Here is a 9245-nt window from a genome sequence, read left to right on the forward strand (position 1 = left end):
TTGACGCAGTCTGACAAGGAAACAGTGTCTTTGTCGACAAGAAACAACGCTAAGTCAGGCGGAAGCTGTTGATCGATACGGTAACGCACCAGGAGTTCCGCAACCGCTTGAGGTAACTCAACCTTGCTCCCCTTGAACCATCTCTGCAGCTGTTCCAACAAGACCCGCGAATGTTCCTCATAGGTTTGACTGGACTGACGAGTCCAACTGAAAAAATTACGCCTATAAATACACGCGGACACCGCATAGGCGTTCAAAATCTCGGCCTTCAATTTCCTGTATTTGTTTGCGTCCTCGGTTGCCATCCTCGCATATACCTCCCTCGCCTTCTCAGATAGATGGCTAACAAGATGGCCGACCCACAAGCTCTCATCAATGCCACCGGAAGCCAACAACTTCTCCGCCATCTCCAGATACGCTTCTGGCTTCGTGTCTCCCGTCCAGTCCGGCAAACGAACATGAACAGTTTCCGGGACGCTTGCAGCAGACACCTCTGCCCGCAGTCGTTCAGTCAACATTCGCAACTCATGCTCTCTGACGCGTTCAGATTCTGCTGCCGCATGCTCTCTCTCTCTGCTGCCGCATGCTCTCTCTCTGCTGCCGCATGCTCTCGGTCTTCTCGCTTAATACGCTCTGCCTCTGCCCTGTCATTCTCCCTGTTATACATGTCGAGTTGTTGAACCGGAGTCTGCCCGGTCCAGAAGGTCGAACGCATGCATTTAGTCATGATGGGATCGCTTCCTAACATATCGGGTTTAGTGACCGGGTCAAGGCTGATTGCGTCGCTCACATCGCCACCCACGTGACTGTCAACATGATCAGGTTGAACTCTCACTTCTCTGGTCGACATAGCTTGGCTACGAGTTATCATAAGACAAGGCACAAAACACTGAGTCTAAAAGGAGGCTGGATCGAAATATTTCAGCAATATCTTTCACCACATGGGACGGCAATTCACCCAGGGGAGGCAAACAATATTGGGGTGGTACACGTAATTCAAACACAACGCTCTGTTGGGGATATACGACCCGAACTACACAGTATCACCAACGCACATCAAATTGCCAATGAGAAAAATGCAACGTACAAATAACTCACGTTTTTTTTTTTTGTTTTTTTTTTTTTTAATGTCGGTTTGTTTGGAGGGATCCGGAAACTATTCACTTATCCGGTAGTGAAGTACCACACAAGATAGCGTCCTATGGTGAGAAAGTTCCTCCAAGATGGCGTCTGCTGGTGAGAAGGTTCCTCCAAGATGGCGTCTGCTGGTGAGAAGGTTCCTCCAAGATGGCGTCTGCTGGTGAGAAGGTTCCTCCAAGATGGCGTCTGCTGGTGAGAAGGTTCCTCCAAGATGGCGTCTGCTGGTGAGAAGGTTCCTCCAAGATGGTGTCTGCTGGTGAGAAAGTTCCTCCAAGATGGCGTCTGCTGGTGAGGAAACGATGAGCAGATGCAGGAAGATGTCGTCCACTGCAGAATTCCCGTCTCAGTTCGAATGTCTCTTACTTGAATAATCCTTGGACGAGCAACCCATTTGTCGCGACTCCGGCTGTTAAAGGCTTCCAGCACGGAATACTGACGTTAATGTCCGGGCTTCAAGTAGTCCACGGGGTGGACAAAGAGAACTCAATAAACACAACTGTGTTTTAACCGGCCTCTAGGGGTAGGCATGATGATTTATTGGCTCGATCTCAAAAACAATGGATGGTAACAGAGTGGAATACACAGCACAAAGCCTGCAGGAACTGTCGGCACCAGAAGCTCCAAACACGACACAGGCAATATGACTCACAGTTCCAATCTACGATATCCGGGAATCACTCGTTCTCTTCCGGAGTTACTCACTCTTAAAATACAGAACTATAAACGATCAGCACAACTCGGCTGTCGTGAGGCTTAAAAAATCCCCTTTTTGCTATTTTCCACTCGACGCCCTCGAGCCACGTCCGTCGCACAAGATGGCGGCCGGCTCTCTCACCGTCCACCAATCGCGTGCCGAATCGCCACCCAATCGCGTGAGGCTGAAAGGAGGTCACGTGACGTGGTGGGCGGGGCACTAATTTGGTGAGAACAAGGTTGTTTCTCACAATATATATACACAGACTTGGCATTTAATATGGAATGTTTTTTTTTTTTTTGACGGGTTTACTTTCTTAACTCAGAATATCAATCTGGTGAGTTTCTTTCACACTTTGGTGATTTATTTGTTAAAAGAACCATGTCACTGATTGTCTGTCGCAGCAAGAAGTCAACAACAGGCTTATATCACAGGTGGCATGGCAAAATGTACGGACAGGTGCATTTGATGTTTGGCTTCACAGTCAGGTATACAAGGGTTGTTGCGTTCTGTATTGGTGGAAAACAACTGCTGCACGTCTCCAAAAGTTATTGCCGCTTCCTCTGGAGATGGTCCGTCAACTCGACAATGCTGTTTGTCATGGAGTGGTGGCTTTACGAAATTACGGCATGAAACAGCGTGCTATTGCTCAGCAGTATGGCATCATTCAAGGTCAGGTGTCAATTATCCTGAAACGAAATGCTCAGAGGGGTGTCCCTACTCCAATACCGAGGCCAGGACATCACCGCAGAACCACAAGGAGGGATGATCGCCAGCTGCACCGGTTAGTCCGCAATGGCCGTACAAAGTCAGCTAATCGGCTTAGGGCTGAGTGGCAGCAACTGACAAATGTGCCTGTATCCAGAAGGCTAGTCAACCAATGACTGGTTCAAGCAGGCTATCGTGCCAGGCGTCCCCTGAGAAAGCCACGCGTGACCAGACATCAACGCCAGCGCCGATTGCAGTGGGCCAGAGAGCACCGTCAATGGCAGCCAGGATACTGGAATCACGTGATCTTCAGTGACGAGTCTAGATTTCTGATCTATCGTCAAGATGGCCGCGTCCGAGTGCGCAGACAAGTGCATGAAGCCTACAGCAAAGATTGTATAGTGCCAGGAGTCCAAGCTGGAGGTGGTGGGGTGACCGTTTGGGCTGCTTTTCATACAACAACAACAACATGCATTTTAAAGGCCATTTTCCCTGCTAGAGCGGGGGTTAGCCTTGCGGTCCCCATGACAATCTTCTCCATTTTGCCCTATTTTCTGCATCTCTCCGTGTTAACCCCCTTGCCCGCATTTCTTCTTCCACCATCTTTAGCCAAGTCTTTCTCGGTCTTCCCCGTCTTCTACTTCCTTCTACATTCATTTCCATCACTCTTCTCAACCAGTCACTTTCATCCTTCCTCAACACATGACCAAACCATCTCAACCTGTTCCTCTTCACAGCATCAATCACAGGCTCTATTCCCATCATCTTTCGCAATTCATCATTTGTCTTCCTCTCTCTCAACGATACTCCACACATCCGTTGAACCATTCGCATTTCCACCCTTTCCAACCTTCGTGGCTGCTCTACGTTCATTACCCATGTCTCGCTCCCATAAATCATAACACTTCTCACACATGCAGCATACACCTTTCCCTTCAGCTTCAACGACACTCCCCTCATCATCAGCACGCCACTCAATTCCCGAAACTTCTTCCATGCACATCTCACTCGAGCAACCGTTGCCGAGTCTGATCCACCTTCTCCATTCAGCATGTCTCCGAGGTAGCAAAATGTTTTCACACCTTCCAGCTTCACGCCGTCTCCAAGATCCAACTCAACATTTCCTCCATCTGCAGCTCCCTCTGTGCACACCTTACATTTGAATGTAGCTGCCACACTTGTTAATGACCCTCTCACCCCACTACATTTTTGATGAACCCACTCAGCGCACATTGTACACTGAATGGAGTTCACTCCGACACCCTTCCTACACACAGCACAGGGCCACTTCCCAGTTCTTGCCACCTCACCACATGCTTTACCACTTGCCATCACCTTCGTCTTTCCGATATTCACCTTCAGACCTTTTGTCTCCATACATTCCTTCCACGTGTTCATCTTTTCCTTCAGTCCATCCATACTTTCCGCAATCAACACCAGATCATCTGCATCCAACAACTCCCACGGTAAACCCTCCTTTACGTTCTGAGCCAGCACCTCCATCACAGCTAGAAATAGTAGTGGACTTAGTACCGACCCCTGATGCACTCCCACCTTCACCTCAAACTCACCACTGTTCCCGTCCTTCGTCCTTACAGCTGTGCGCGCTCTTTTGTACATTGCCATCACTACTCTGATCAACCATTCCTCCACTCCTAACTTCCTCAATGCCCATGTCAATACTTTGCGTGGAACCCGATCGAATGCTTTCTCCAGATCAACAAACCCAGGAAACAACTTCTTCCTCTTCTCCATGTACTTCTCCTGCAACTGCCTCACAATGAAAAGCACGTCTGTCGTTCCTCTTCCTGGCATGAATCCAAACTACATTTCGTCGCTCTTCACTTTCTTCCTTATCTTCCTCTCCAACACCCTTTCCAATACCTTCATTCCATGCTCCAATAACTTTATCGCTCGGTACGAGCCACACTCCAGAGGGTCACCTTTCCCCTTGTATAGAGGGACGAGGGTACTCAGTCCCCAATCCACTGGAATGCGGCCTTCTTTCACAACCAGATTACTGATCTCTGTCATTCTCTTCACACCCCAACTTCCTGCTGCCTTCAACATATCTCCCACAACTCCCGTCGGCCCTCCCGCTTTTCTACCCTTCATTGCTTTTATCGCTTCCTCATCTTCCTTCTCAGTTATCTTCTCTGCCAGTCCTAAAACTGGGTTACTCTCTATGTTGCCATCCCATTCATTCTCTGTATTCAACAGCATTTCCATATATCTTTTCCATCTTCCTTTAATTCCATCTGGGTCGACAACGATTTGTCCCACTTCATCCTTCAAGCAACTCACCCCCATCACATCACACCTCTCTTTCCCTATCTGCTTTGCAATCCTGAATACTGCTTTCTGACCCTCTTCCGAATCCAAGCGTTCTCCAAACATTTTCCTACATGCCTCCTGCGCTTGCTACCTCTTTCTTTGCAGCCTTCCTGGCTGCCTTATAACTTTCATGCTCTGCTGTTTCTGCTCCCGTACCCTTCGCCTTCTGCCACTCCTTGAACTTCTTCCTCTTCTCGTCAATCCTCTTTCCAACTTCATCATCCCACCACCATGTTTCCGAGTGCCTCGGTGGTCCTTTTGTCCATCCACATACCTCACCAACGGCTCCCAACAGACTAGCTTTCAATGACATCCAACCACGTTCAAGCTCAACCACATCATCCTCTACCATACTCAGCCTCTCTTTTAATGCCTCCCTCACTGTCACCTCTTTCAACCTCCACACCTTCATTCTCGGTTGGTACTTCACCCGCCGAGCTCTCCTCGCACCTTTCACCCTTACGTCGCAGACAACCAAGTGGTGCTGTGAAACAGCCTCCTCCCCCGGGATCACCTTTGTGTCCCGGAGGTGCCCCCTATCTCACCTACGCACCATCAGGTAGTCAACGGTTGTCGTCGACCCACCTGACGTGTATGTAACAAGCTTATTATCCTCTTTCTGAAACTGAGTATTAAAAATCAACAAATCAGCTCCATCAGCAAACTCCAAAATCCTTTCACCTTCTCCATTTCTCACACCATATCCGTAACCCCATGAACTCCGTCAAAACCATCCATACTCCTTCCCATATGTCCATTTAGGTCTCCTCCTACCACAACAACTTCCTCATCTTTCACGTTTTCCATCAGCTTCTCTATCGTACACCAGAACTTGTCCTTCTCTTCATCGCTTCGACCAACCTGCGGAGCATATCCCGAGATGACGTTCACCAAGAGCTTTCCAATCATCATTTTCACCATCATCAACCTATCACTCACTCTAGTCACACTCACCACACTGTCTACAAACTCCTCAGAAAACAGGACACCAACACCATTCACGCCCTCCGGGCACCCTTGCCACACAAACTTGTATTTCTGTCCCTGCCTACCCTTCACCATTCTCACACCACTTCCCTTCCATCTCGTCTCTTGCACACAACATATGTCCACTCTTCTTCTGACCAATACTTCCACCACTTCTCCTGATCTCCCTGTCATTGTCCCTACATTCCATGTCCCAAACCTCAGAAACCGATCTCCACTTCGGGCTGTACCCTGCCCACATGTAGTTGTAATTGTCATGGTTCTCTTTTTGAGGCAATGTTTTTTATGGCCGGATGCCCTTCCTGACGCCAACCCTCTTAGTCGCCTCTTACGGACATGCAGGGATACGGCGTACCTATTCTTATCAGGGTACACACTGGGAAACGTTTAAAACATGGAAATTCTGGGGGGGGAGGGGGGGGGGCGGAGTCAGCATCACGGCTGCGGTTTAAACATATTTAAATAAATATTTAAACAAAACCATGAAAAACAATCTGGGAAAAGTCCTCTAAGTGAGAACGTGGATTTGAGAAAGCAGGAACAGAGGTGAAAGAACAAACGAGATATAGGGGGCGGGGCACAAGTCGAGACGAGGAGGCCGCACGAGACACCAGGCCGCACGAGGGCGGCGAACAAAGAAACGACTAATACACACAAATTGCAACAACTACAAAACCAAAACAAAATAGAAACACACAATAACACATACACAACAAAATACGCAGCGGAAATTTGACAAAGAAACGAACGGGAAAACACTCAAACTTTGATGCCGTGGAGAGATCGAAGCAAGCCCCGTCGCTCGAGGTACCGGAAGCGGGGGCAAAACTGACCTGGTTGTTCTGAATGGAAACCTGAACCAGTTCAAGTACAGGGCCATTCTGGAAGAACATTGCTTCCATTTGCTCGTGCAACCTTTCAAGGAAACTTTGTCTTCCAAGATGACAATGCACGGCCTCATCGTGCTCGCATGACCAAACACTTCTTGCTGACCGTGGATGTAGAGCATATGGAGTGGCCCTGCCATGTCCCCAGATATGAATCCGATAGAGAACTTGTGGGCAGAATTAACGCGTCAAATCGACCACTTGACCAGCAGCCGACCTCTGTGCGTGAATTGCAGCAGGCTATTGTCCACTGCATGGCAAGCGAATTCTGTCCAAACCTTGGCAAATCTCCGTGAACAGCATGCCTCACGTGTACGAGCTCTCCTGAATGCTCGTGGGGGTTACACGAAGTACTGAACTGTAATTTTACTGTCCGTAATCCGTGTCGTAATTTAACTTTTGTTTTTGTTAAAACATTTTTTTGGCTTATGTGCAAAATAAAGAGATACTTCTGGAAAACGTACAGAAGTTTAACACAGTACTGTCCATTAATTGAGTTCGATATCAGTTTACATCACTTTCAAGGATCAATTTATTTGTTTCGAAATGTCAAATGTGGTTTTTGTTTCTTTTAAAGGTCACATTAACAAAATCTAGAATAATTTCAACATAATTCCAATGAACTTTTGGTTCTAAGACATCTTGAAAAGTAAGTTCACCCACACAAAAAAAAAATTCCTTATTAAATGCCAAGTCTGTATATACATATATATATACATATATATATATATATATATATATATATATATATATATATATATATATATATATATATATATATATATATATATATGTATATATATATATATATATATATATATATATATATATATATATATATATATATATATATATATATATATATATATATATATATATGTATAGATCAAATAATGATTGGTATGACATTAGCAATTATCCATTGATGAAATTGAGTGATCAAAGTGAAAAAAAGTGATTGGTTGAGTCAGTGATCCGATCACGTGGGTCCTACACACGTTATTGACGCAAAGATCGCTAGAGGTCTTCTCAGAACAATGACTGTACGTTAGAAAACATAAACGTCATCCACACTGTCCGTGATGGACCTATAGCTCCATACTTAAATTGAGGTGAAAATATGCCTAAATTTGCCAAAAAATTTCACCTTAAATTATTCAGAATAAAATATTGAAAACGGCATGATTGTTATGTTTTTATGTGACCATAATATCACTTCTCCAGAAAATATAGCAATATCATGGGTATATTACACTGTTTTGACGACAACAAACTTGTAATGTGCGAGGTTGTAAAAAAACGGGGGGGGTGCTTAACTTAATTCTTTGTGTATATATATATATATGTATATATATATATATATATATATATATATATATATATATATATATATATATATATATGTATATATATATATATATATATGTATATATATATATATATATATTGTTGCGAATATGGAATTTGGCCTCCATATCCGCTTGTAAATATTCCCCTATTTCCCCAATACTCCCCAACTATCCCCAATCCCCCATTCCCTAGTCCCATTGTCTGTAAACAACAATCAGTAGAGCCGACCTTCCCCTTTTTCCCCCATTAAATGTCGTGCCCAGGTCCACCGCATCACACGTAGACAACTTTCGGACATCTTGCTAGTTATTCTTAGTCTATGTCAGTTAAGGACTCGTTTCCATTAATTATGACTCTTCGTTGCACCAGAATGTGATTATATGGCACCAGTAGTGAGTTTAGGACCTTTCCCATACCTCCTTCCATCTTCTTCCCCAAACAACAACTACAACAACAACAACAACTACAACTACAACTACAACTACAACAACAATTACAACAACAACGACGCTGCGCGGGGGGAGTGTGCGTCATCACACCGGCTCGGTTAGCCGCCATTGACAATGCGCGCCGGACCATGCGCTCCACGGGGTTACCACGAAGGGGCTCCTTGTCAGTCCCCCGTCAAGGGCGGAGCCGGTAACCCCCCCCCGCACGCACCCAATGAGAGGCGACGTGCCGATTCCATCTGGGGCGGAGCTAACGAGCCGAGGGCGTGTCACTCCCCGCCGGATATACGCAGCCACTTGCCGGATGTGAGGTCAGATGCGCCCCCAGCCTGGAGAGAGAAGTTGCCACGTACGAGCGCTGAATACCTTCCCGCATCTCTGGACCGGACCGAGTCGATTCTGACCTTTGAGCCCAGGTGCACCTGGAGCCATCGACCTGCCTTTCCTAGCCATCAAACCCCGTGTGAGTCAGCCTTTTGTCCCGTTTATCTGTCGTCTGTTGGGGTTAATATAAGATTGTGTCTAAGTGCTTGTCTTTCTATGCTGTACCTCTCGTCCTTGTAATCTAACCTTCCGTAACAATATAACCTCCTCCGGAGGTCTTGAGAACTGAACCCTGGTGTCGTGTCATTTGAATCCCAGCTGTGTGTCTTTTCCTTCATTGATCTAGCGTAGCGCGATTAGTCAACGTTCGGG

Source organism: Myxine glutinosa, chromosome 3 (assembly GCF_964187855.1).
Source record: "Myxine glutinosa chromosome 3, kmMyxGlut1.1, whole genome shotgun sequence".
Lineage (NCBI taxonomy): Eukaryota > Metazoa > Chordata > Myxini > Myxiniformes > Myxinidae > Myxine > Myxine glutinosa.